The sequence below is a fragment of the Physeter macrocephalus genome, chromosome 14, assembly GCF_002837175.3.
Source record: "Physeter macrocephalus isolate SW-GA chromosome 14, ASM283717v5, whole genome shotgun sequence".
Taxonomy (NCBI): domain Eukaryota; kingdom Metazoa; phylum Chordata; class Mammalia; order Artiodactyla; family Physeteridae; genus Physeter; species Physeter macrocephalus.
The window spans coordinates 86,850,056-86,877,065 of record NC_041227.1 but is presented as its reverse complement, the minus strand read 5'-3'; the positions used below and the strand labels follow the sequence as shown (position 1 = coordinate 86,877,065).

Genomic DNA, 27,010 nt, shown 5'->3' with positions numbered 1-27,010 from the left:
CGCGGCCTCTCCCGTTGCGGAGCACAGGCTCCGGACGCGCAGGCTCAGCGGCCATGGCTCACGGGCCCAGCCGCTCCGCGGCACGTGGGATCCTCCCGGACCGGGGCACGAACCCGCGTCCCCTGCATCGGCAGGCGGACTCTCAATCACTGCGCCACCAGGGAAGCCCTGGGCTTCCTTTTAATTCAAGCATTTTAGGAGTTTCTCATTGTACACCGTACAGAGAAGGAACGGCAGAGGCTGGGACTTCCGTGACTCCGGTCTGTAGGGGTGAATTCCCAGGATGCTCCCCAGCATCAACCATCTAGGCAAAGACAGGAAAAATAAATGACTCGGAAAGGGCCAACCTTGCAGTGTGCTTGCCTGCAAACAATTCACACGCAGTTGGAGGCCCTCGGCTGGAAACCAGCATTTCATCAGCGCCTTCATTTGCAGCAGAAAAGTTGCTATTTGCAATAATGGCAGTGGCAGACGGTTGGGATTCAGTGGCTCCTGGCCTGAGCCATCACCGAGCAACCAATTTTCACTTTGCAAGTCAGAATGACCCCTCCAGGGCTCCGTGCCAGAGGGGAAAGGAGGTGTGGGTCTCTGTTGGGACACATTTGGGCACGGAGCCCATAGGGGCCTCAGATGGCTGTTTCTGGCCTGCAGTTCTTGCCCCTTACAAGCCCTTCTCACTACAAACACATAGCTTTTCTTGTTCTGGGAGCTCTCAGGGGCTTACCCATCTTTCTTAGAGTCAGAAAGAGGAGGGAGGAAGGCAGGCAATGAGAAAAAAGGAAAACAGGAAGATGCAGCTGTTTGAAGCAGCAAATGGAACATCGGATGGCCCCAGGACTGCTGGGTATTCTGCTTGGATCTGTCACTAGCCAGCCGCCTGGCCACAGCTGCCGCCTCCTGTCTCTGGACGCAGTTTGCTCAAGTGTAAAGGCTCGAGGTTCGATGAGGTGGTCTTGGTTCGACTTCCCGTTGCCCCTAATGTTCTGTGACTCAGTTATTCTAAACAGGGAAGGGCGGAGAAAAGGAGGAAGTGGAAGAAGAGAAGGAGAAGGTGGAAAGCAGGTGGGTGAGGCTACTTCAAAAAGAAGAGAGGAAAACGAGGAAGGCTGCCACAATAAAGAGGAAAACAACACAGATTTGCCGAAAGTATTCCTCGCAGAGCTGTAAGTAATCTCTGCAGTAATCACGATGACAACCATTAGCATAAACAGCCGAAGTCCTAATTAACTTCCTAAAGGGCAGCATCCTGCAGGTGCCTCAGGGATGCTCTCCCCACTGACGCCCCCCCCCCTCAAAAAAAACCCATGAGGATCCCTCCTTCCTGAGTCCATAGTTCTGGGAGCCAAAGGGGAGGACGAGGGAAACATTTGGGCTGTGAGTCTGGCCAGCTGGTGTTGAGCCACCCAGGACAGCCCAAGAACACCCGGCCAAGGTTGTTCTGCAGAGACAGGGTCCCAACACCCACGTGCTCTGAGCCTGCGCCAGCAGCGACGGGATCCCAGTCGCCCAGTACCGTCGAGGGCTTCCCAGCTACTTCCTAAAGACAGGGGGCCCGTCGGCCAAAGGCTTCTTATCCACATTAGGACCGCTTGTGACTTTCCTGGCTACCCGGATCTGTTCTCATCCTCCCTGGCTTTGCTTTACTTCTGCTTACAGCCATCATCAGCTCAGCTCTGCCTCTCCTGGCCCCTAGCATGTGGCAGGTCCCTGATCCTGTATCCCCCTCCCTCCACTTGCCTCAGAACTGACCCGGCTCCTTTCCTTCCCTAGCTCTGATCTTCAGAGCTCTTTGGATCTACCTCTGAGTCTCCTGACAACCTGTGTCAGGAAATGCTTGTACACAGCCCCGCGCTCTCACCAAACTACAAGGAATCCACTCTGAATCTTAAGGGCTTCACTGCTGTATCCAGGTTATGTTTACAAGATTAAGACCAGTGGGAGGTGGGCAGAAAGTAATCAATTCAAAGACACTTTCTGGAAAGAAATCGGATTCAAACCTTTTCAGGGAATTAACAGCACTTAAAAAAATGTTATGTGAGGCAAGCCATTATAATTTCTCACAAAAGGCCTGCAAGCGATTTGGGATTGGTTTGTGACCTGTTACAGAAAAACCCAAATTCAGAATAAGATAATCCTAAGAACTGTAATCAATGAGGTCATACTGGTTTGTGGTACCTTGACTCTGTCCAAAGGACAGGGGGTGCATATGAATCAGAGAGCAGTGAGCAAGAAAAACCAGTATTAACCCAAAAGCTAAGGTGAGGATTGGGGTAGCTCTTCTAAAAAAATGGCAACTGGAGGGGTTTTTAAAGCACTCACGGCGATAACAGAAAGCACAAGTACACCCCAGGAAAGTCTGTGATATTGGAAAGGGATTGACTGTCAATTCCTAACTTAGGGCTAGGAGGATTTCATGAAGCAGGAATTGAGCGCAGTTGCATTAGTAAGAGCGTAACATTTGGTTTAGCTTTTTACATTCTGCAATATTTCACCAAAGCTATTTTACAATTTACATGTCAATATAGTCATTTTTTATCTCAATATATCTATTGTTATATTAAAATCTTGTTTTTATGGATTTAGGAGCCCCGGCATTTCAGCTTCTTGTATCTCTATCTTTTCTGTTCTTGGGGAGACCACAACAGTGAACTGGCTTGTGCATTTAAATCCAGCTGTCGAGAGGCTTTCGACAGGCCCTAAGTAGAGTTGTTAGGCAGTGGGGCTGTGGATCTCAGCATCAGAAACACCTGAAATGCTTGTTAAAATTAGGCATTCCCAGGATGCCCAAAAGGTTTTCCAGTCTTGGACTGAGATGCACAAATCAGAATCTCTTGGAGTAAGACCCAGGAATCAGGCTTCGAATTGGAATCTGTGGCAAACTCTATTTTCCCCAAATAGCTGTGACACACTATCTCTCATCCCGTATCCTCCTCTGTAATATAATCTTGCCTCCATGCCTTCAAGAGGTAGGGGCTGTGTCCCCTCCCTCCTTCAATCTGGACGGGCTTACGGCTGCTTTGCAGTGCGAGTACAGTGAAGTCAACGTTGTGTGACTTCATACTGGGACATAAAGGGCGATGCAGTTTCTAGCTTGTTCTCTGGAGCACTCGCTTTTGGCTTCCTAGGCTGCCTTCTAAGTCCAGCTAAGCTAAGGCAGCCCCGGCGTGTGGAAGCCGAGTCACCTGGAGAGGCCCGTGCAGGTGTTCTGGTGGCAGCGCTGCTCTGCAGGTCATCCCAGCTCCGACATTTGAGTGAAGGAGCCTCCAGATGATTCTGCCCCAGAAGACAGACATCCCAGATTTCGCACTCTCCGGAGGGCAAATGAGAACACTTGAGTTGTAATTGACACTCGAGTCGGCTTTAATGTCACGACTGATGTTTGTCCATGTATTCATCCGTTCGGTGAAACATGTATTGATTGTCCGCTATTGCCAGATTGTTCTAAAATCTGGAGACACAGCAAAGTCCCAGAGACATCCCCCAGTGTCAAGGAAGGACCATACATTCTAAAGGTGGCAGACTACAGTGTGTCTGGGTGAAAGGAGTAGACAAAAACAAATAAATAAATACATTAACAAGGTAACTTAAGGTAATGTTACATGTTGTAAAAACAATAAAGCAAAGGAATGTGATGGGGGCAGGCACTCTTTTATATTGCGTGGTCAGCCTCTCCCAGGAGTTGTAGTTTGAATTGAGACTTGTATTTGTTTCCTGGAGCTGCCATGACAAAGTACCAGACTGGGTGTGAGGGTTAAATAACAGAAATGTATCGTCTCACAGTTCTGGGGGCCAAGATCAAGAAGTTGGCAGAGTTGTTTCCCTCAGAGGGCCGTGGAGGAGAATCTGGTCCATGCCTCTCTCCTAGCTTCTGGTGGTTTGCTGGCCAGCTTTGCCATTCTTTGGTTTGAAGAGATGTCACCCCGACCTCTGCCTTCATCTTCACATGGCGTTCTCCCCGTGTGCACATCTATCTCCCAATTTCCCCTTTTTATAAGGACACCAGTCACCTTGCATTAGGGGCCCACCCTAACCCAGTATGGCCTCATCCTGATTTAATTAACTGCATCTGCAATGACTCTGTTTCCCAGTAAGGTCACATTCTGATGCAGTAGGTGTCAGGACTTCATCTTATGAATTTTGGGAGAACACAATCCAGCCTTTAACAGTACCTGAAGGATGAGGATCCCGCTCTGTAATAATGTGGAGCTGAGCGTGCCAGGTAGAGGGCAAAGCAGAAGCAAGTTTGATGTTCAGAAGTCAGACCAGCAGTCAGTGCTGGAACACAGAGAGGAAGGGGGTTCGGCTTCACCATCACTGTGAACATTCCTTTACACATTGCATCATGGGTGCTGTCACTGAAAGCCTGAGCTGCCCTGTGATCATATGCAATCCTCAGGGGTCCTATCAGTTCTACTTTGGACACATGGCTCAGAACCCAGCCCTCCTCTCCATCCCCACCAGCAGGCTTTGGTGAGGCATTTATTTCTCTCTTCTACTGTTTCAGTTGCTGGTTCATTGATCTTCCTGCCTTTAGATTATCCACCCTCCCATCCATCCTTTGGAATACCAACAGAATCGTTTTCTAAAACAGAAATCCAATCTCACTCATTCTAAAAAAAAATCCTCCACTGCCTCTCCATTATTCACCAAAATAAAGTACAAAATCACCAGCGTGGTGCCGAAAGTCATACAAATCCAGCTTAGCTCCAGCCGACTTTCCAGCCTTTCTGTCAACTGGACTCACTTCCCATTTCCCAGACTCCCTGTGTTAAAACTCTATTTTTGTTCATGCTTTCCCATTCTTCCCAGTTTTTTCTTTTTTTAATTAAAAAAATTTTTTTTGCCATGCTGCCTGGCTTGCAGGATCTTAGTTCCCCAACCAGGGATGGAACCTGTGCCCTTGGCAGTGAAAGCATGGAGTCCTCACCACTGGACCGCCAGGGAATTCCCATCCCACTTTTTCTTGATGAATACCTTATCTCTTAGGAACAGTTTGGTACTCATCTCACTGGAAAAAAAAAAAAAAAAAAAAAAAAAAAGCTACTCTTCTCCATTCTTTCCTGAAAGCCTCCCCACCCTCCTTTGCCTGTGGTAGAATTAATTGCTTCTTTATCTTTGTTCCTATGGCAGCTTGCTTATCATGTATCACCTTGGCTTGTATGTACGTGTTTGAATACCGGTAATTTGCTTCCCTTGCTGAAACCATGCGTTCTTTGTCAGTGACAGTGCCTAGGATGGTACGTGTTCAATGAATGTTCGCCAGACCAAATTTAGTGGAATACTAGTAATGAAATGAGTGCTGGCCTTCAGATTAGGTCACCACTGTTGACCTGAAACAAAGAGACAGCCAGATAGTTCTCTAGCAAAGATGGGTTTATTCGGGGTCGGCAGAAAATGGCAGTTCGGGGTCTGCAACCATGGCGAGCCTCCTGTAAGGACCTGTACGGCAAGGAGAGGAGAACGCGTTTATAGAAGGGAAAGGAAGTTGGGAGGGTGATAGTAAACAAAGAGTTTTTCAAGGCTTGTCATTGGCTGAGTCCTGGCCGGGAAAGAAGAGGAGTCTTTCTTCTTCCTGTTGGGCTCTGCTGTCCTCACAGGGCTTGAGGGCGCCCCCTGCTGGTCTCCCAACTCTATTTAATTGAAGTTTCTGCTCATCAATTATTTTTTAAAATACTTATTTATTTATTTATTTGGCTGCACCGGGTCTTAGTTGCTGCATGCGGGATCTTCATTGCCACGTGGAGACTCTTTTAGTCGTGGCATGCGTGTGGGATCTAGTTCCCTGACCAGGGATCGAACCCAGGCCCCCTGCTTTGGGAGCACGGAGTCTGAACCACTGGACCACCAGGGAAGTCCCTGATCATTAATTTTTTACACAACTGTTTCGGTCATTGACATCCGTGGACCAGTTTCAGAGCTAATATTAATATCCCTGTCAATGTCTGTATCAATGTAACTTAGTAGATTTGACATCTAGGCATGAATTCAAGTCCATTAAGATTAGGTACCATCCTACCTAGAGACTGTCATACTGAGTGAAGTAAGTCAGACGGAGAAAGAGAAATAGCGTATGATATCACTTGTATGCAGAATCTAAAAAGAAATGATACAAAGGAACGTATTTACAAAACAGAAACGGACTCACAGACTTAGAATGAATTTATGGTTACCGGCGGGGAAGGGATAGTTAGGGAGTTTGGGACTGACATGTACACACTGCTATATTTAAAAGGGATAACCAACAAGTACCTACTGTATAGCACAGGGAACTCTGTTCGATGTTACCTGGCAGCCTGGATGGGAGGGGAGTCTGGGGGAGAATGGATACATGTATATGTACGGCCCAGTCACTTTGCTGTGTACCTGAAACTATCACAACATTGTTAGTTGGCTATACTCCAACACAAAATAAAAAGTTAAAAAAAAAAAAAGATTAGGTGCCATCTTAACCCCTTGGGCCTCAGGTTCTTTATCTGTAAAATGAGACATTTGGACCAAATAAACTATAAACCTTTTGCTTGCTAAAGATGTAGCATTGGGCTTCCCCGGTGGCGCAGTGGTTGAGAGTCCGCCTGCCCATGCAGGGGACGCGGGTTCGCGCCCCGGTCCGGGAGGATCCCACGTGCCGCGGAGCGGCTGGGCCCGTGGGCCATGGCCGCTGCGCCTGCGCGTCCGGAGCCTGTGCTCCGCAACGGGAGAGGCCACGGCAGTGAGAGGCCCGCGTACCGGAAAAAAAAAAAAAATTAAAAAAAAATAAATAAAAAAAAATAAAAAATAAAGATGTAGCATTAGCCCCATCTTTCCTGCTGGAGTCAGAATTTACATAATAATTATACCACCATCACTGTTGACATCGATCTTGCTCTCTCCTTTTGTTTAGTTTTGGGGACACTAAGGTATGGGTCCTGCTGCACGTGCTCCCGTTTTATTGTTGTTGTTGTGGGGGCCGGGGGCTGGCAATAGCTCTTTTTTTAAATTTAATTAATTAATTAATTTTTGTCTGTGTTGGGTCTTCGTTGCTGTGCACGGGCTTTCTCTAGTTGCGGCAAGTGCAGGCTACTCTTCATTGCGACGCACGGGCATTGCAGTGGCTTCTCGTTGTGCAGCACGGTCTCTAGGCATGCGGACGTTAATTGTTGTGGCTTGCGGGCTCTAGAGCGCAGGCTCAGTAGTTGTGGCAAACGGGCTTAGTTGCTCCACAGCATGTGGGATCTTCCCGGACCAAGGGTCGAACCTGTGTCCCTTGCTTTGGCAGGCGGATTCTTAACCACTGCACCACCAGGGAAGTCCTGGCAACGGCTCTTTTGAAACTGACATTTGTCTTTAGCATTTTTTAGGATTGTGTGTTAGGAGAAGGGAACGATTAAGGGTGTAGCTTTGCACATTTTTTGTTTTCCTGTTTTTTGTTTTTACTTATAAGCTCCTGGGTCATGGTAAATTACAGCAGCTTTTCTGAAAATTTACCACACAGGAAGCCGTGCTGAACTTCTCCTGTGGCCTCCTAGACCATCTCCCATTAATTTCCTCTAATTCTCATTAGCATGTTTCTACCGCAGGCTCGGAAGCAGAGAGAAATTCTTGTGCAGCTAATTTAACACCTGCAGGTTTTGAGAGCTGGTGGAGAAACTACATCAATAAAATAATCACTCACTTTCTCAGAGATTTTAAATTTGAACCCTTTAAAGGTTAGACTTTTGTTTTGATTTCTATTTATGTTTTTCCATCAAGTCATATGTTAATTAATGCTCTTGTCTTTTCAAGCCTCTCATGTAAAGCATTAGCCTCTCATGTAAAGAGAGGCTAAAACAAAACCTGAATGAAATCGTTTTCAGTGTATGAATGGCCGTATTCCGACATTTCAGAGGCGGGTGTGGCTTTTCTCTTCTGCATCACCACAGCCTGCTTTAGAAATCCCTGGCAAAACCAGTGGGTAGCTGCGAGGTGGGACTGGCAGGTGGGACCCAGCCTGGGAGCTGGGTGATGTCCTGTGGTTTGGAGATTCATCTGGCAAAGCTGGAAGCTCTCATGCACTGAAGTGTGTGAGCGGGAGGTGTAGCAAAAAGGGATGGGCAGGAAAATGGTCAGAGTTTTGAAGGATTGTCTGTGTAGGAGGTGCGGGGGTGGGCGTTACTTCTTCTCATGGGGGCAGGGAGCTTATTCTCTCCCTACTCGAAAAAACAAAAAAACCCATTGAGAGGCTGGGAAGAGGGCTCCAAAAGCATCACTAGAAGAGATCGCCAGTCCCAGCAGGAAGGAGAGACAGGCGTGCTACTCCCGGGCTGGATGCCACCCTCGGAGCAGGGCACCATGAGACGATTCTTGGGAGAAGGTGACCATGTCCCTGGGAGTGATATGAGCTCAGTGACAGACACCCCCTTCTATGGGCATTTCTAAAGGCAGGAAGCTTGTGGGAGAAGCCCTCAGCAGACGGGCAGTGGGGACTGTGGTCTAGTGTGCCTACCAGAGGATGGAAGGGCTGCACCCCGGAACTCCAGGGACCTCCAAGAACGAGAAGAGGCACTTAGCCATCCCAGGGCATCACACAGAGGACTGCCTAAGTTAGCAGAGCAGGCAAGCCCTGAGGACTGCTCAGAGCTCAACCAGGCAAGCGCAGCTATACCCATCAGTAAGGCAGGAGACAGATGGGCCCCAGGCTGAGCAGCAGTTCGTCCCCTGTGGGCAGATACTCCAAAACAGCAGGACGGAGGAGAAGCTGAGCCCTGTCCAGATAAGTGATAAAAGACCACAGATTCCTCATTCTCGAAGTCAAGGAGACCTTCCCGAGTACACATGTGCAGAAAGGTTCCATGGAGGTCAAAAAGGGAGGGGGCGCCACCCCATAGTAAGTGATGTCAACTTACCCATAGGCCTCTTCTCTAGAATCCGCCTTGGCTAAGAGATGCGCCTGCACACATGGGAGGACCCTGAGATATGCTACATACGGACTCAAAACCAGGCAAAGCAAGATGATTGGCCAACGGAAACCTGGAAAAAATGAGCCATAAAAGTTATTCAAACCACCACAAGCGCGCGACTGTCTCTCCCTGACTCCGCCCGTGTGTCTATCCACACTTACTCTTTTTCCTCCTAGTAAACACTTTACTTGTTTACTATTTTCCATCTTTGTGGGAGTTCATTTCTGCAAAGCCGTACAGGCCAGGGCCTTGTCACTGGCCATTGGTCTAGTGGCTAGCATTCAGTGCTCTCACTGCGGCGGCCTGACTTCAGTCTCTGGGAACTGGAATCCGGCTTCCAGCCGCTGCAGGCCGAGGCCACCTGAGATCGCCAGGAGAGAGGCTGAGGGTGCAGGCCACTGGCAGGTGCAAAGGGAAACAAGGAAGAGGCGGGTGACTACCGAGGCTCCGGTGAAGTTACGCACCATCCCCAGAAAACCTCACCTGCATCTACACAGATGCCAGCACAGTTCTGGAGACCGAAAAACGCCAGATGGAATGAGGTGGATTCACAGTTAGGTAAAGTCGACTCCCATGTCCCTCTCCTTCTTCTGTGTCTCCCTAGAGCAATGAAGCCCGGAAACGTAGTGGGGAGAAGAGAACCCAGGAGACCGTGGCCCTACCCTGCACTGCAAGGCAAGAGTGAAAGAGTAGACCCCTTCCCATGAACCACGATGAGGACTCAAAGCTGATTATGAATTTAAAATAGGAGATTTGAGTAAAGCTTTAAACCAGATGGAATTTTGATCACCCAAAGCAACCAGAAAGTGATAGAGTTGGCCCACGTTGTGGCTGAGGAAAAGGGCAGAGTGTGGTTGGAGCACAAATGGGAAAAATAAAGCTGATTGCTGTTCAGAACTCACCCGTGTCCTACTGCTAAGCAAGCTGTTTTTTTCGGGAGGTCATAATGAGGAATAAACGTGATCATTATTAAACACATATGTACTTAGCAGAATAAACTCCCGAAAAATTTCCCTTAGCCTAACTTCTCTTTCTCCGAAGTTTCACACATGGTAACTGTTTAAAAAAAAAAAAAAAAAGTACCCTGCCCTCTACCTGTAAGGACAGCCTCCCTTGAGAATTCAACACTCCCCCATACTCCTGACCCACCCATCCACGTGAGCCCTGGGGAGTGAGCGGAATCGTTCTTTTCAGGCCAAATTTCTAGGGAGGAGTGGCCCTGCAGGAAATCCAGAGACTGTCACTGTCTTAGTCTGTTTGGGCCGCTAAACAAAAACACCATTGACTGGGTGGCTTGAACAGCAAATGTTTTTTCTCACAGTTCTGGAGACTAAGAAATCTAAGATCAAGGTGCTGGCAGATTCGGTGTCTGGTGAGAGCCGGCTTCCTGGTTTATGGATGGCTGTCTTCTCACTGTGTCCTCACTAGTGAAGAAGTGGGAGAGAGCTCTCTGAGGTCTCCTTTTTTTTAATAATAATTTTTTAAAATCAAAACATAGTTGATTTATAATGTGTTGGTTTCAAGTACATACCAAAGTGATTCATTCATGTATATATATATATATATATATATATATATTCTTTTTCAGATTCTTTTCCCTTATAGCTTATCACAAAATACTGAGTATAGTTCCCTGTGCTATACGGTAGGTCCTTGTTGGTGGAGTCTCCTTTTTAAGGATGCAGATCCCATCATGGGTGTCCACCTTCCTGACTTCATTACCTCCCAAAGGCCCCACGTTTTAATTCCATCATGTTGGGGGTTAGGATTTCAATACGTGTATTTCAGGGGGGAACTCAAACATTCACTACATTCCAGTCACCTTTTATCTGGTTTCATTTCTTTCTTTCCTTTGTGACTTGCCCATTCATGATGTTTGCCCATTTTTCTATTTCTATTCCATTTTTTAAGTTGTCTTAAAAAGCACTTTCCATACTAAGAATATTAGTCCTTTGTTATATGTGGTGCAAATATTTTTCTGGTTTGCTACGTATATTTCAAACTTATTTTTGTTGTTTTAAACTTTGAAAAGTTTGGGTAATCATATTTATCCATCTTTTCTGTATAATTTCCAAGCACTCCAGTCCAATGTACTGTCTGTTAATGTCTTTCTTGCTTCCTTTACTTCTGAATGATGCTCAGCTGCATCTACAATGTATGTTTCATGCTGGCCTTCCTCCCATAGTTGCTCTGCATTTTGTAGGAGGACTTTGGTAAGCCATCTCTTCACATATTAGAAATACAGGTGATACACTTGCTGCATCCTTGTTTGGCCATAAACGTCTTCTTTTCTTTTCTAATCTCTGCATTTTATTGATAGCTTAGCTGGGTATAGAATTCCAGATCCAAAATAGTTTCTTCTTAGAAGTTTGAATATATTGCTCCTCTAACATAACTCAGAAATTTCAGCATGATACATCTATATGTGAGTTATTTTCTCATTTATCCTTCTCCATACTTAGGAGATGCTCAGTATTAAGAGTCATGTCTACTCTCAGTTCAGGGAGTTTTATTTTTTTCTTTAATGTCTGTAATTATGTTTTATCTTCTTAGGCTTCTGTTCTCTCCTTCTAAGAAATCTGCTAGATTGCTGTCAGGCCTCCTAGATTTGACATTTGTGTTTCCTAACTTTTCCCATATATCTTATTTATCTTTTTGCTCCCAGTTCTGAGAGATTCCTTTGATTTTACTTCCCAGATCAAAAACCTAATCTTAATCTTTGTCCAATTTATTATTCAACCTATCTAGTGAAATCTTTACTTTTGCAGTAATATCTTCATTTTGAAACATTCTTTCTTACTCTCTGATTGGTACCTTTTCAAAAGAGACTGCTCTTAATTTGTGGTTACAGTATCTGCCCAAACCTGTAGGCAGAAATCAGAATGTTTTTAAATAGTTCTCATCTTTTTCCTGAATTATCTCTTTTTTCCCTCCTCTGGGATTATTTAGTTTGTGTTTAATGATCCTTCTCTTTCTCTTTCATGCTTCTGAGTTTTTTAAATACCTTGCAATCTTTGTTTGCAAGAGCTTTTATTTGTTTCTTTTTAATGACAGGCTACTTTGATATGTGCAGACAATTGGTGTGCCTTTCCTCAGCAGTTGTATATGTCTCTTTCATAACAGGCCTTTTTCTTAAATAGAAGGACCAAATGTGAGGTTTCAGTCAGCAAGCATAATTATAGGCAGGCTCTCTTTTCATGTTTGGGGACCAGGAATATGAAAGCAGGGTAGGGACCCCCATAACTGTCAGTGCAAAGCCCTCTGGGCATGGAGCCTTTGAGTGCTTCAATTTTGCTGTTTCTCTGGCAGTCTCCAACACCCTTCCCAGGAGCTCTTCTAGGGTAGGATGGATATAAGTCATTTGTTCACTTCTCCCCCTGAAAGGTGCCGTTTGATCCCCACTTTCCTTGAGTCTGTAGGGATCTATGATGATGTCGATCCATAGAATATTAACCGAAGGGACAAAATCAGTTCTGGGCCTGGGCCAGCTGTCACTTCCTGTTTCTTAGAGCATGAGCTCTGGGGAAAGTCAGATGTGGCATGTAAGAAGTCCAGCTCCCAGAAGACGACCATGCTGTGAGGAAGCCAGTGCTAGCCACGTGGAGAGGTTGTTTGGAGAGACAGACACTGGGCCAGGCCCCAGATACCCGAGCCACTTGGATGGCTTGTGCCAGGCACGAATGAGACACGAATGAGGAAACCTTCAGATGACTCCATCTCCCTGCTCAGCCACGAGAGACAGACCATCGAGCTAAGCCCAGTCAACCCACAGGAAGAGGAGAGATGATAATACATAATGATTTTTAACTATTAAATTTCAGAGTGGTTTGTTACGAAGCAATGATAATAGATCACCCATTTCTTGTAGTAACAGATCAACTACTTTGTCGAGAAAGCAGTTTCCAGGCTTTGGCCTGAATATAAAAGCCGTGGCTGCCAGCAACTCTGTTGAAGAGAAAAGGACCTACTGCCATAGGCTTTAAAATGCAATTCTTCAATAAAAACCTTGAAGATGACCTCTGTCCCATGCTTGCACTTGGGGACGCTAACGTGGACCTTCTCTGGGTTCCTCTGAGAAGACCGATGTTTAACTCTGGTGCCTTGGGCTGTGGTTTCTTCTCATTTTTCTCTGTGAATCAGGTAAAGACTATATTGTATCCTCCAGACAGTCCCCCAAATTTAAGAGTTACTGATGGTATCTATTTCTTTTCCCCTGCTCTGTTATAGGGTGTGTGTGTGTGTGTGTGTGTAATTTCAATGTAAACTTGAAAGAATATGGAAGTAGCAACACATGCTTAGGCTTCCGTCTTGAAACAGAAACTTAGTAAATTCCTAAATGGAACCCAGTGATAAGAGCTCATGTATTTTAGATAGTTTAGCAGTATTGGGCAAGTGAAGAATGCACTATCTGCTGATATCCCATAAAAATAATTATGTGGGGGAAATGAAAGCAAAAACACAGTTAAATGAATATTTCCAAAGGAGAGTACTATGTTTCCCCATGTTGTCACAGGCTGGCCTCGCCTCTCACACATGCACTGAAGCAGCATAAAGGGCAGCATCAGACAACAGGGAAAAAAATGACACAGGATTTTGTGGCCTGAAAGCCATGGAGGTAAGTATTCAATATTTCTGTGAATTTGAAGAGTTTATATTTTATGTTGTCCTCTTTGGTGGAGGAAGGCAGAGCAGCAGAAAATAACTGACTTCTTGCTCGACTAGGTGGAGGAGAGGAGATAAATCTTTCCAAGTGGAGGGACATCAGGCAAGTTCACTATGGGTTGTATGCTGGGTTCAAAGGCCGCCGTGAGGCACGGGTAAATGTACTAGGGAACTGCCTGGGATGACTTCTGTGTGAAGCCAGAAGACTTCTATTACCTCTCGTTGCTTGTCAAGCTCGGCAGAAGTTTCTTCAGGGATGCAGATAACTCCTATTTGAGGTTTTAGGGGCTTCATTGGCTTCTGTTTCTATTTTTAATGCACGAATCCCGTGGTCTCTAAAGTCTGAGGGGCTGACTTTGGAGAGAAGGGGATGGGGACCTGGGAGAAAAATTCCCGAGGATTAAAATGGAAAATGAAAGAATTGGACAGTTCTGACCGGCCACCCTGAAATAGACAGGTTTCCTGGGAGGGTTACAAGTGGGGTACCTCTTAAATCTGTTATAATTTGAGTATCTGTTGGCCCATTTATTTATAGACATGATTGATTCTATAGGTGGTGAAGCAGGGGTGGAAGGCCACAGGCTGGGCCCTCACCTGCTCTCTCATCCAGACCATTCACCTCTGGTCCAAACCTCAGATATTCCATGCAGCCTTACAGTTTACCATACTCGACTTCCTTGGAAGGCCAGGGACTATTATTACTATCATCATCATCATTATTATCATTATTGTTGTTATTTTTATTAGTATTTGGACAAGCTTCTTGGAATTTTGCTCCCAAAGCTACTCATCCAAATATTCCTTCCAACTCATGTGCAGTTGAGTTGTAAATACGGTATTCTCCACTTATTGTCAGTGACGTTTTAGTGACAGTCTTAGACTAATGTCCCATACAAATGTTGCATTGACCTGCCTCTTAATCTGGCTATGTTCTAGTCTGACTTTCAGGGCAGAATCACAAGAAATGAGTCAGTAAAAGCTTAAGAAGGATCAGACATAACTCCACCTAAAAATCAATAGAGCTCAGGAGATACCAGTGTTAAAAACTTTTAAGACTCTTTTCTGTCTGGATAAGCTTACCACGATTTCTCCCCAGCGCCCTGTCTGGTTCCCATAGCAGTTATTTTCAAACTTTAATGGGCGTAAGAGTCACCTCGGGAATTGGCTAAAAAAATCAGATCACTAGAAATTCTGCCTTGTTGGCTTTGGAGTGAGGTTCAGAAATACCATTTCTAATAAGAACCCCACCCTAGTAAATTTTGATTCAGGCGGAGCATTGACTTCGCACTAAGAAATAACAGGTACAAATTACACAAAGTAAACCTTACTTGACCTGAAAAGCTGGGTGTATTTATTTAAGATGAGGAGGGGACTTTTAAAAAGGGGTATTATGCAGCTTCATCCTTTTCTGTAAGTCAGTGCAGAGAGAAGAACCCCAAAGAAAGGAGTATATGGCAGTTACCAAAAAAGAAAAAATAAATATAGGCAAATCAATCAATCACTGGCAGTTACAGATTATAAAATAAGGAGTGATCTGGGGACGGTTGGGTATGCTTTAAAATAATCCTTGGGGAAATGCTCCTGTAAGAGGTACCTGAGAACGATGAGGAGGGAAGGCTTATGTCAGGGAGAAGAGGACTCATAGGTCCCTCAATTCAGCCGAGGGAATAAATGAGCCCCTAAATGGATCACCTCCTTAGGAGAAACATCACAGAAAATGAAAATGGGAAAGGATCAGGCTAAAATTTGATACGTCAAGCAGGTTTTATCTCTATTTCCAAGTCTGATCAATTGGTAGTGGCTCCCTGGAGCACTTTGTCAAGAGAGATTGCGAAGCCATTTCTAGGCTTAGAGGGGATGTGCGTGATTGATTAGTTATGTCTGCCATGGGCAAAGGAGGAGGAGGAGGAAGAGGGAGAGAATCAGATGCATCCTTGCAATTTCTGCTTAGTCAGTGATTGTGAAGTTATACAAGTTCCACTGCAGTAGAAAGACTTGGTCATTCCTGCTAAGTATCATCTCTTTCCTGTTGTTTCCAATTGGGGAAGGGTTTTCCATGTGAACAATAATGTAAACTCATTGTGATATTATGTTTACACTGCTAAAGATGGTTGCTATGCCAGAACATCTCAAATACTTCCCTGGTGGAAATCCAGACCTGCTGTCCTTGTGCATTCGGCATCACAGACTTTCTTAGCTGGGTCTTCCATACTCCTTGCTTCGCCCGATTTTACAAGAGAGAAGGAAGGGCAGTAAGCAGCTGTGCCTCTTTCCTGTTCCACTCCAGGGCTCAACTGCCAGGCATTTCCATTCCTGCTGCAGCGATCTCAAGATTTCAAACACAAAACAATGAGCTGTACTTCATAAAACGTCTGGTGGGCCTGCCTTCAAAGAGCAAACTCTATATAAGTACCAAATTAAAAAACAAAAAAAAAGATTGGTGTGCTTATATGTAATTGAGAGGCTCATTGCCAATCAGCCATGTCTGTTCATTCAAGTGAGTGCCTGTCAACACTTTATTGGCCTCATTTGATTTACTGCATGTATGTGAAAGAGATAAACTGCACTAGAGAATACTTTTAAAGAAATTCAGATTTTTCTCCAGTTTAGATTTCCCCTTCTTTACTTTAGTAAATTTTTTTTTGGTAGCTTTCTTGTCTACCTCCCCCACCCCCCATACTTCTTTCTTTCTAACAGCTCCCAGTTTTGGTTGGGGATGCATGTTGGTCTAGGGAAGCTGATTTCCCCCCAGTTATAGAGAGAACGGATGTGACTGACCAATCAGAGCATTTGTTCTTCCTGACCACAGTGACTGGCTCCATGTTGGGCATGTGACTATAGCCATCCAATTAGAGTGATACCTAGGACTTTTGCTGGGAATAAAGACGGCATCTCTTTTATTTGTTGGAACTATGTAGCTCTTGAAAGCGATCCTAGAATGAAGAAGAGAGCCAGCCTTAGGAGAAGACAACTCTGAAGAAAACATTGTGAAAAACAAAAAAAGCCCTTGGTGACATTATTCAGCTGCTCTACCTGTGGATTTTTCAGGCAAATGAATCATTATATCTTCTCTATTGTCAAAGCCAGTGTTAATTAGCGTTTTTCTTCTCTGGTCCTCGTAATGCTAGCTGATACACCCAGTCAATCTGAATCAGGAGAATCCATTTCATCGGCACTCTCTTTGTTTTTTTATGACTCAACTTCTCCTTTTCTAATTTTTTTTGGGGACCGAGATTTGGGAAACTGGGTAATAAACAGCTGATAATGATTGGGATGAAAATCTCGGTCATGTTCCAAGGGATGCTTTGGAAAAGAATATGCATCTTCTGAATCAATACCATTTACACGATGCTAACAGGAAGGGAACGAGAAATAGGCTGGTTTTGTTGTAGAGGAAAATGCCTGTGTACTATGGGGAGGAATTAATTATGCAAAATAGTGAAATATGTGCAGACAAATGCTAATTTGTCAACCTGTAAACTGAGCTTCCTAAATCTTAGTTTGCAATAAATTGAGTCATTTTCAAATACATTAGGCAAATGAGCTGAAACCCTATTATGATATATGTATTTAATCCTGATACCCATATGCACATACTACTTTCCACGGGATACGAACCGTCTGACCTCCGGGGCCAGATTTTATTACATATTCTGTAAATACGTCAGTGAACATTTCAGTTTCTTGTTTCTCCACAGTAACAGCATAGCTGCTCAGAGACTAAAACGGGATAATGAAACTGAATCACAGATTTACACATGTGACGGGGGATGCAGAGAAGTGTCTATCCAGCTAGCTTTCCAGGCAGCCCTGGAAGTGGCCACAGTGACCTTTGATCTAATACTCCTTTAGGAATTTCCCTTGCAGATCAGAGCAGAAAATACAGCAAGCTCCCTGAAGACAGTTCAAGAAGGTGTAACTAGAGACAAACTACTCCTGGGCAAATAGCTTCAGAGTCTCCCACAAAAGTGAAACATGCAGGAGAGGAATGGATAGAGAATAGGACAGGAAGCTGTTGGTTTGGAATTGCCTTTGATCATCTCAGTATGCAGTTAGCCACGCCTGGATGTCATGGTCTAGACCCAGACGCTGGGCGAGGGTTGGGACTCTAACGCTTCTTGCTTCCAGCCTCAGGAGAGCTACAGAGCCCCCCGTGGAACTGGGTTAGCCCTGCAGGGAGGACAAAGCAGCCCTGGAAGTTTGAGCGCTCCTCTTGGAGCCTTCCCTGGTTGTTTAGACACTCCAGTGGTAAAGGGGAAATTAACAGATGTCTCAGAAATACCATTGGAGGACATCATGGAGAGGACTTGATCGCTGGTGAACCTGCAAGCTGGACCCTGGCAATCAGAGGCTCCTCGCCCCTCGCGTCCCTGGAATGTACGTTCGGACCACCGTTCCCACAGCGGGAGCCATTTTCAAGGACTCCGCCTTGAGAGAGTCATGTGCTGCCAAGACCATCTGGACGGCGTACATGACTGAACCCAGTTAAGGCCTCTACATAAACGTTTAAGATTCTGGCGGGCAGGTGCAGAGGTCTGCTCATCCCAGACAAGCGTTGTATGTAAGTTTTCTTGCTTATTCAACCTGCCATTAACCAGTGTGGAGCAGTCTGCCTCTTTCTTGGGTCTCTCCTTGCCCTCTGTGTACGGGGGTAGTTTGGGATTTCAACAGGGGGAACTCCTGAGATTGCGAACCAACAAATGTACTTGATGAAGTCATCTTGGGTAGGAGTAACTTCAGTGTTAAAAATGAAACAGGAGGAAAAAAATAAAGCAAGGGCTCTTAACGCCTCTCTGTTCCCTTGCCTACATGGTTCTGGGAACAGGTCTGGTGAGAGAAGTCACTGGACACTAGGTGTCCTAATTGCATTACTTTAGGTGAAAAGACCTTTTTCCTCTTTCAGATGCAGCTCCGCCTGATGCCAGAGTCACCAACTCACCCCCTACCACCCCCACCCCACACACACCCTGCCGCCAACAAAGGCTCCAATCCTCCCCTTCCTGTGCAGACAGTACGGGTGCAGTGCCCATCACCTAGGAAAGCCATGCGGGGGCAGGAAGAAACTTGCAGGGCGTGTGAAGGCCCCTTGGGCCTCGAAAAACTCTGGTCATCATTTATATTTAGAAAAGGATATTTTTCAGAGCTTCTCTTTTCCAAAAATATATTTTATTTTTGAATAAGCAATTAATGCACATGGTTTAACCTCCAAGTTATGAAATGATGCACAAAGAAAAAAAAAGTCTCCCTTCCACCCCTGATCCTCAGCAAAAACCTTCGCTTTCCAGAGGTAACCCAATGTTATTGGTCTTTTCTGTGGTCTTACTGTAGAATTTTAAGCATTTACCATCAGTGACAAGCATATATGTAGTCCCATTGTTATAGAAATGGCAACATATTGTACATACTCGTCTGCATTGCTTTTTTCATTTCCTGTTCATGAAGATTATTTCATATAAGTATATAAAGTGCACTTCCTTATACTTTTTCATGGCCGAATAGTATCCCACTCTATGAATGTACTATAATTTCTGTAACAACTCGCCAACAAATTGGCATGTAGGTTGCTTCCATTATTTTGCTGTTCAAACAAAAATGCTGTATCAGTGGAATAATGCAGTATGTAACCTTTTGAGATTGGCTTTTTATATTCAGTGTAATTCCCTTGAGATTCATCCAGCTTGTTGCATATCAATAATTAACTCCTTTTTATTGGTGACCAGTAGTTCATGATATGGATGTACCATCACTTAAATATTTATCATTGAAGGACATTTGGTTTTTTAAATTTTGGGGCTCTTATGAGTTAAGTTACTACGAACATTCATGTACAGGTGTTTATGTGAACGTAGGTTCTCATTTCTCTGGGATAAATGCCTAAGAGTGCATTTCTGGGTCATTTGTAATTGTATGTTTACTTTTTAAAGAAACCGCCAAACTTTTCCAGAGTGGCTGTACCATTTTACATTCCAGCCAGCAGTGGATGAGTGACCCAGTTTCTCTGCATCTTCATCAGCATTTGGTGTGGTTACTCTTCTTAATTTTAACTATTCTGATATGAATATAGTGGTATCTCACGGTGGTTTTAATTTGTGTTTCCCTAATGACTAATGACGCTGAACATCTTTTAATGTGGTCATTTGCCTTCTGTAGATCCTCTTCAGTGAAACCGCCTGTCATGTATTTTGCCCATTTTCAAATTGGATTTTTCGCTTTTTGCTGTCGAGTTTTGAGTTTCTCTGTATATTCTAGATACCACTCCTTTGTCAGACATGTGCTTTGCACATATTTTCTTCCAGTCTTTAGCTTGTCATTTTATTTTCTTAAGAGTGGCTTTCACAGAGCAGAAGTTAAATTTTATGAGATCCAACCGATCAGTTGGTTTTTTTTTAATTTAGAAAAAAAATCAAGAAATGTGACATGTATACTACCCCAATGTGATGGTTGAAAAATGCACATTCTTAACACACTCTATAGGAAAATGTCACTAGAAATTCAGAACTATAAGTGCCAGGACTGGAATTTTCTTCCCATTTTACAGATTAAGGACACTGTAACTTGCCTTCACTTTTAGTTCAAAGACCTCTTCATGACCCCACAGTGAACGAATTTCTGTGTGTATTTAGGCAGCATGATAGAATCGGTCACATAATTATTCTGGCTGTTTTTACCATTTAGAAGACATGTGAAACCTCACCAATTCCCCAAGCCAATGGCATTTTCCTTCCTTTGAACTCACTTCCAACCTGCTTTTTAAGAAAATAGCACCTAACGTTTTCCCATTAAAATTATTTCTGATGTGATGTGATAAGTAAGTATGGACTCCAAAGGCACCCCAGCTGACCTATCCCAGCCTCAGCAACTGTGGATACAGGAAGGTTTCAAGATACACAAATTGAACACATGGAATTTTTAAAAGATGAAAGGCCTTACAGAGATATCAACATATAATGGCATTTGATTGTATGTCGAGAGAAGGGCCTTTCTTGAAGAGAGAATATTGCGTGGAATCAGGATGGTCTTGGATCATTCAAGGTCACTAGAGCCCCCAGCCTGAGGTCTGAGCCTGTCTCTTGTTCTACAGGACAAGTGGGTGCCTGCAATCCGAGCCGGCAGTGCTCGTTTTGTTTCTAGACTGGCCTCTGTTGGTTCTTGCTTTGGCAAAAAGCTGAGCCTTTGGTGCACCTTCTTCTCCATGCCTGGGGTCTGGGAAGGCTCTGGAGGAAGCCACCTCTAAGAGTGGAGCTCTCCCCTGTCATGCCTGTGATTGTCAACTTAGCTCAGGCAGAAGCATCCTGCCTACCTGGCAAATCCTGAAAGGATGGCTGGGAGGGTACAGTGCCCCTGGTGAGCCATCTCAGGCCTGTTTCCATTCCACTATCACGGCAGCTCTGCGGGAGCCTTGTTAAGAAGCAGAGATGTGCACTCTGTCCTGGTCCTGCAATGCCACCAGGAGATTTGGAGCCCTCAGGCTGCTGACAGAGGTGTCCCACAGAGTGGGGTCGCCCAGACCAAGAGCCCTCAGTCTGGGGAGAGGCCACCAAAGACTGAGCTGTCCAAAATGCCTGTCCCAGGGAAGGCGTTAGGAGAGGTTGCTGGGGAAACACCTGGGGAAAGAGCCAGAGGTCTCTGCACCTCTTATTCCAGGAGGAGGACATCTCTGAGGACAGAAGTGGACGTGCCCAGCCCACCCCGCAAGGCTGCCATGATTTGTGGCCCAGGAAACACGACAGAAGGTCAGCAATCACCCCTCCCCACGTTTGTGGTAAAGGGAAGGATCCATGACTCGAGTGCACTCCCCTTTGCCCCACGGAACCCACAGCACGTTCCTGGCATGATCCCGTCTCCGGAAGCCCTGCAGGTGTTCGATGCTGATACCTGTGGCTGAAACTCCGGGTCCTTTCTTTCCTGGCCGGCCTGGGACCCAGGCCCATCACCAGTGCCCTGGCCTCCTCTCCACTCCTGCTGATGCTGCCTTCCTCCCTGGGTCTTTGCTGCATCCTCCACCTGGCCTGGCCCCTGGCCGAGCCTGTCCAGCTTCACCGTCTGCCATGTGGGCACCTCACCCCTCCTCCCAGCAGGCCTCATGTCTCCGGAGACAGTGTCCAAACCCCAGGGAGTCAAGGGCACTTCAGGGAAGCCAGCCAGCCCTGCTGGCAGCCCAACCAGTGCCTCCACCTTCCTCGCTGGGCAGCGCTGCCTTGTGTTGCCTTAATTCTGTGTATTATAACTATAGAGAGGCAGTCTAGGAGGGGAAATCAAGCTGCGTGTTTAATAGTCTCTGTCCGCACCCTGTTCCCTCTTTTCTCTCTGCTTCAAGTCCCCATAGTCATTCAGGTCAGAAAGAGTGAGTTTTTCTTTAACTTCTTTCCTACCTGCCCAGACTTCCTTTACTTAAAGCTCTCGGAGCTGGCTGGCTGTGTTAAGTGAGAACTAGGGAATTTTAGAACATCAGTCCTTTCCCAGAAATGCCCCTCTCTCAACCCTGCTGTTTACTTCACCCAGCTCCCTATTTTGAAGCTCAGAAGCTTTCTCTTTGCCTCCCTCCCCAAACAGACCCTATGCCTTTCCTCCCCGTGGGACCAGCCCCCTCTCTTCCCCACGTGGGTTAATGCCTTGAGCCTATCGGGGGCAGGTCATGGACGCAGAGGGACAAAAGAGAAAAGCACATTAATATTCAAAAATCTTGTCCCTGTTACACAAGAAAAGGAGCCTCTCTTCTACCAACACACACACACACACACACACACACACACACACACACACACACACACACACACACACACACAGGCCTCCCTGTTCTCTGTCCTGCTGAACCCTCTGGGGCTTTTAGAGATTCAGGACGAAAAAACCTCGAATAGGGTTGCCAAGGAAAACCTCCTTTAATTGGGACGAGGAGGCGGGTGTCTGTGCTCCCGGGGATGTTGTGTTTCTCAATCTGGGTTCTACTAATAAAAAGTATAAAAGGGTGTCCGTGGCAGGAAGTCTTGGTCAAGGCAGACCGCTCCCCTGGGACCATGCAGACGCGTGCCTGTAACCACGGTCCGCTCAAAGACTACGGCTTTGCCCGCAGGGCCCTGCTTCCCCCGTGCCTCCTGGGCCTGAGGACCGTGCTCATCCTTCTCCACGTCTCCCTCACCTGGGGTCCCTGCTCCAGCTGTGCACTCCCCACCGCCTCCTGCTTCTCTTGGTGACGGCTGCCCCTCGCTCCTTTCCCCGGCCCAGCCTTTCTCTCCCATTCCGATTATTCCATTTTGACAAGAGCCATCTTGGCTCATCCACATTCCAAGCATTGCCTGCAATTTTATCACCAGCCCAGGCTAAGTGACAGGTGGAAAAGAATGGGAGGAGAGGGGCAGCCACGCGGCAGTCCGTGATTGTCAGCCGGACCGTTTTGAATAAGACTGTCCTGAATTTCAGTATCTTTTGAAAGACATACCTGTTCTCTGGGAAAATAGGCAACAAACCCCAAACAGCGGTTGCCTTCGTATTTGGGGAGGAGGAGGTATAGGTGGGTTTTGGTATCTTTTGAAAGACATACCTGTTCTCTGGGAAAATAGGCAACAAACCCCAAACAGCGGTTGCCTTCGTATTTGGGGAGGAGGAGGTATAGGTGGGTTTTGGGAGGAGGTGGTATGATTGTTGCAGACCTTTAGCTTCATCTGTAATGTTTTAGTTTTTCTTAAAGAAGAATGTATTCACACATTATTTGGGAAATTTAAAGATAAATAATAAATTCGCTAATTAAAAAACATTTTTTAATTGAAGTATAGTTGATTTACCATATCATGTTAGTTTCAGGTGTATAGCACAGTGATACAATTATATATATATATTCCTTTTCAGATTCTTTTCCCTTATAGGTTATTACAAAATATTCAGTATAATTCCCTGTGCTATACAGTAGGTCCCTTGGTGGTTATCTATCGTATATATAGTGGTGTTTATATGTTCATCCCAACCTCCTAATTTATCCCTCCCCCACCCCCTTTCCCCTTTGGTAACCATAAATTTGTTTTCCATTTGTCTCATTTTTTTAGATTCCACATATAAGTGACATCATATGATATTTGTCTTTCTCTGTCTGACTTACTTCACTCAGTACGACAATCTCTAGGTCCATCCACGTTGCTGCAAATGGCATTATTTCATTCTTTTTATGGCTGAGTAGTATTCCATTGTATATATGTACCAGATCTTCTTTATCTATTCATCTGTTGATGGACATTTAAGTTGCTTCCATGTCTTGGCTATTGTGAATAGTGCTGCAATGAATATTGGGGTGCATGTATCTTTTCAGATTACGGTTTTCTCCAGATATATGCCCAGGAGAAATTTAAAGATAAAAAACAATAAGCTTAGTAAATTTTTGGAAAAATAAAAAATCAATAACAGGCACAGAGTCTATGTATATAACATAATATGTGAATGTTGGTGTATATACTAAAGATAATGCACTGTCTGATGTGATCTGTTCACAGGCTAATCTTGTCTGCACTGGACCGGGACCATATCCTGAATCCCTTTGCACCTCTAGCATGAACCATGGACACTGGGGTGCGCTGGCCCTCAAGAACGGTTTGTTGAGCCACAGGTAAAGGAAATCATCAGCTTTCTTAGGGGTGGTGATCTGAAGAGTGGGAGCAAGGAAGGAACGACTGGGCTGAAGTGAAGACAGAGGAGCCGGCTCTCACTGTGATCCCTGTTTTTCCTGGACGTGAATGGCAAGGTGTTTGGGTGCTAATTTCTTGCCCCCTGTGCTCCCCGTAAGCTGGCCCCCCGTGTGACTGCAGGGAACGCCTTGGCAAAGAGCCTTCTTCAAAGTGTCTCAGCGTGATGGAGAGCGGGCCTCGCCGCCAGTCACGGAGGATATGTGTTTCCAGAGCCACTGCGTTCCAACCGGTAGCCTCGCCGAGTTCTGGCAATCTGCGTGTGAAATGTGCCCTACTCCAAAGTGTACCCAGATTGGGGGTGGGGGGCGGTCACCCCCTCCTTTGAAACCTCTGTTCCTCTCCATTTGCTGCCGCAGATGCCAACACGATTCCTGTTGCATTAACTTGGCTGGGAGAGTGAGGAAATGGCAGCAGCGTTAATTAAAAATAATATGCCACCCAGGAGCTAGCTTGAGCTCACTCCTCTTAGTATTCCTCTCGATTCCTTTCCTTCCAGCTTGCGGCTGACGCGCTATAGGTGCCAGGGAGGGGAACCCGTGATGTTCAATCTTAGCGGTATCTGTAAGGCAGATTTTAGAGAGAGGGGCTCCGAACGTGATGAAAATCTTCAATCTTAGCGGTATCTGTAAGGCAGATTTTAGAGAGAGGGGCTCCAAACGTGATGAAAATCTTCAATCTTAGCGGTATCTGTAAGGCAGATTTTAGAGAGGGGCTCCGAACGTGATGAAAATCTTCAATCTTAGCGGTATCTGTAAGGCAGGTTTTTGAAGGCACTAAAAAGAATAGTAAAAAAATCAGGGGGAAAGAATTGGATTCCTGAAGTTAGGGGGACAAGGCAAGGATTGGCAGAGAGTGGTATGAGTGGATACTTTCAAAAAATAATAAAGAGAAGAAATACCGTTCTACAAGAAAAAGGACCAGGTCTCTTTGGAGAAATGGCTGAGTCAATGGTTGGGGCAGGAAATGTATAACCTTGTAAGAAGTTCTTATAGTGCTGAAAAGCAAAGCAGTGTTCAAAAACAAACCACCTAAAACCCCAATGGCGGTGTGTTTGTCAAATGGACTCAAGAACCAACTGAAAGAGCCCGTGACGAGCAAAGCTGGGGCAACTTGAACAAGAAAATGAATGATATAGTGTCGGATTATAGCCCAAAGTATAAGTATCCATGAGTCCATACTGATGTAAATAAATGATTGAATGTATACATAAGTGGAGGAGAAAAGACAAATCTCTTGCGCAGAAGAATTCCAAATAATTGAGGTATGTGCACCCGCTTCACGGAGGTGGAGAGTAAATCTCCGCTCCTTGCGTGTGACCTGTGTTTAGTGACTTCCTTCCAAAGACTGCGTATGCATAACTTTATAGTGGAGAAATCTGACAAACACTGCCTCAGCAGCGGTTCTCAAGGTCACCGTCATTATGGTTCAATCACATTAATAGCTTGTATCCTTGATATGATGGGAATGATACTTCACCTCGGTGACCTTCCTGCTCCCAACCCGTAACTCCAGTCTACCCATGAGAAATATCATCAGAGGAACCCAAGTGGAAGGACATTCTACAGAATACCTGACCCATACTCCTCCAATCTGTCAAAGTCATCAAAAACGAGAAACGTCTGAGAAAGTGTCACAGACCAGAGGGGCCTAAGGAGACGTGACGGCTAAATGTAACGTGATATCCTAGATGGGGTCCTGGAACAGAAAAAAGGACATTAGGGAAAAACTAAAGTTATCTCAATAGAGGTTGGACCTTTGTTAACAATAAAGTATTAGTATCGCTGCTTGGAACCATCAGCATCCACTACAATGTGAAAGTGGGTCCAGACTGAAAAGAAAAACCCTTACAATTGCCATCCCAGCCCAGAAGCTTCACAATCACCTTCACAGCCATGCTTACGTTGTAAAAAATTATGGCTGTTGCAAGCTGTGGTTTTTAAATTTAATGCTGTTCTAAATGCCTATAATTTCAGGTAGTCTCCTTTGGAAGTGAAAGCAATATTTTCAGCGCTCCAATTTATTTGTTCTAGGCTTGTTGACAGAGTAGGATGACTGAGCCGTAGAAGGAAAGAAGCAAATTTGGGGAAGGATCCATGGAGTTGACATATGCATTATCCAGAATTTAAACAATCCTCGTAAACCCATGTGTCCCCCCTGCTGCACCCTACAAAGTGTGTTATTTCTTTTCCTGACTAACATTTTCTTCTTAATGCTGAATTAATAAAGTTATTTTCATTTCATTATGCCTGGCTTTCAGAGTACTTTCTAATAAATTCACTCTTTATCAGTTAGAAGCCTCCTTCTGTTTCACGTTTTGTCTCCTGCATGGCCTTTTGTTTCCTAATCAAAATCACAACTTCTAGATGAAGCGAGGAAAGGATTTTGTTGTCTCAAACCCCATTCGGTGCGTGAGCGAATCAGAAGCGAGCTGGGGCTGCCACCTCTTTATTTGTTGTGTTCACCAATTAAAAGGTGTTACTCTCTTGGTAATAAAGTGTCACCTTGTCCCTCCAGGTCCTCACTGCGGCCTCTTTCGATCTCGCTCCTTGTCTAATTTGCCAGCGGGCATCACTGTGGTCTCAGATTCCAAAATTGTCCAGGGCCCCACTTAGGTCAAAGCCCTTCTCTGTTGGAGGGAAAACGTTGAACCCTTCCATCCTTTACTCCTAGCTGGCTGTCGCTGGAGTTGATCACACAGTCAACTGCCACACAGAGCTAATTTCAGAAACTGCTTAAAAGAGCTGTTCTTCAAGGGCAGCTGTC

General features: G+C 45.2%; 1 protein-coding gene across 7 annotated transcripts in view; it reads left to right on the top strand.

The window, feature by feature from the left end:
- Positions 1-26,680, top strand: part of ADPRM (ADP-ribose/CDP-alcohol diphosphatase, manganese dependent) — a 421,658-nt gene extending 394,978 nt beyond the window's left edge. For 3 of the 7 annotated variants that reach the window (XM_055090473.1, XM_055090472.1, XM_055090471.1), the window contains one exon: positions 24,056-26,680. The gene's annotated coding sequence lies outside the window, so the exon portion shown is untranslated. Of the gene's footprint in view, positions 1-12,783; positions 13,098-13,428; positions 13,501-21,224; positions 23,039-24,055 lie in introns of those variants that run through there. The other 4 variants (XM_028499398.2, XM_055090470.1, XM_028499399.2 and 1 more) reach the window with 4 other exon arrangements.
- The last annotated feature ends 330 nt before the right edge of the window (positions 26,681-27,010 follow it).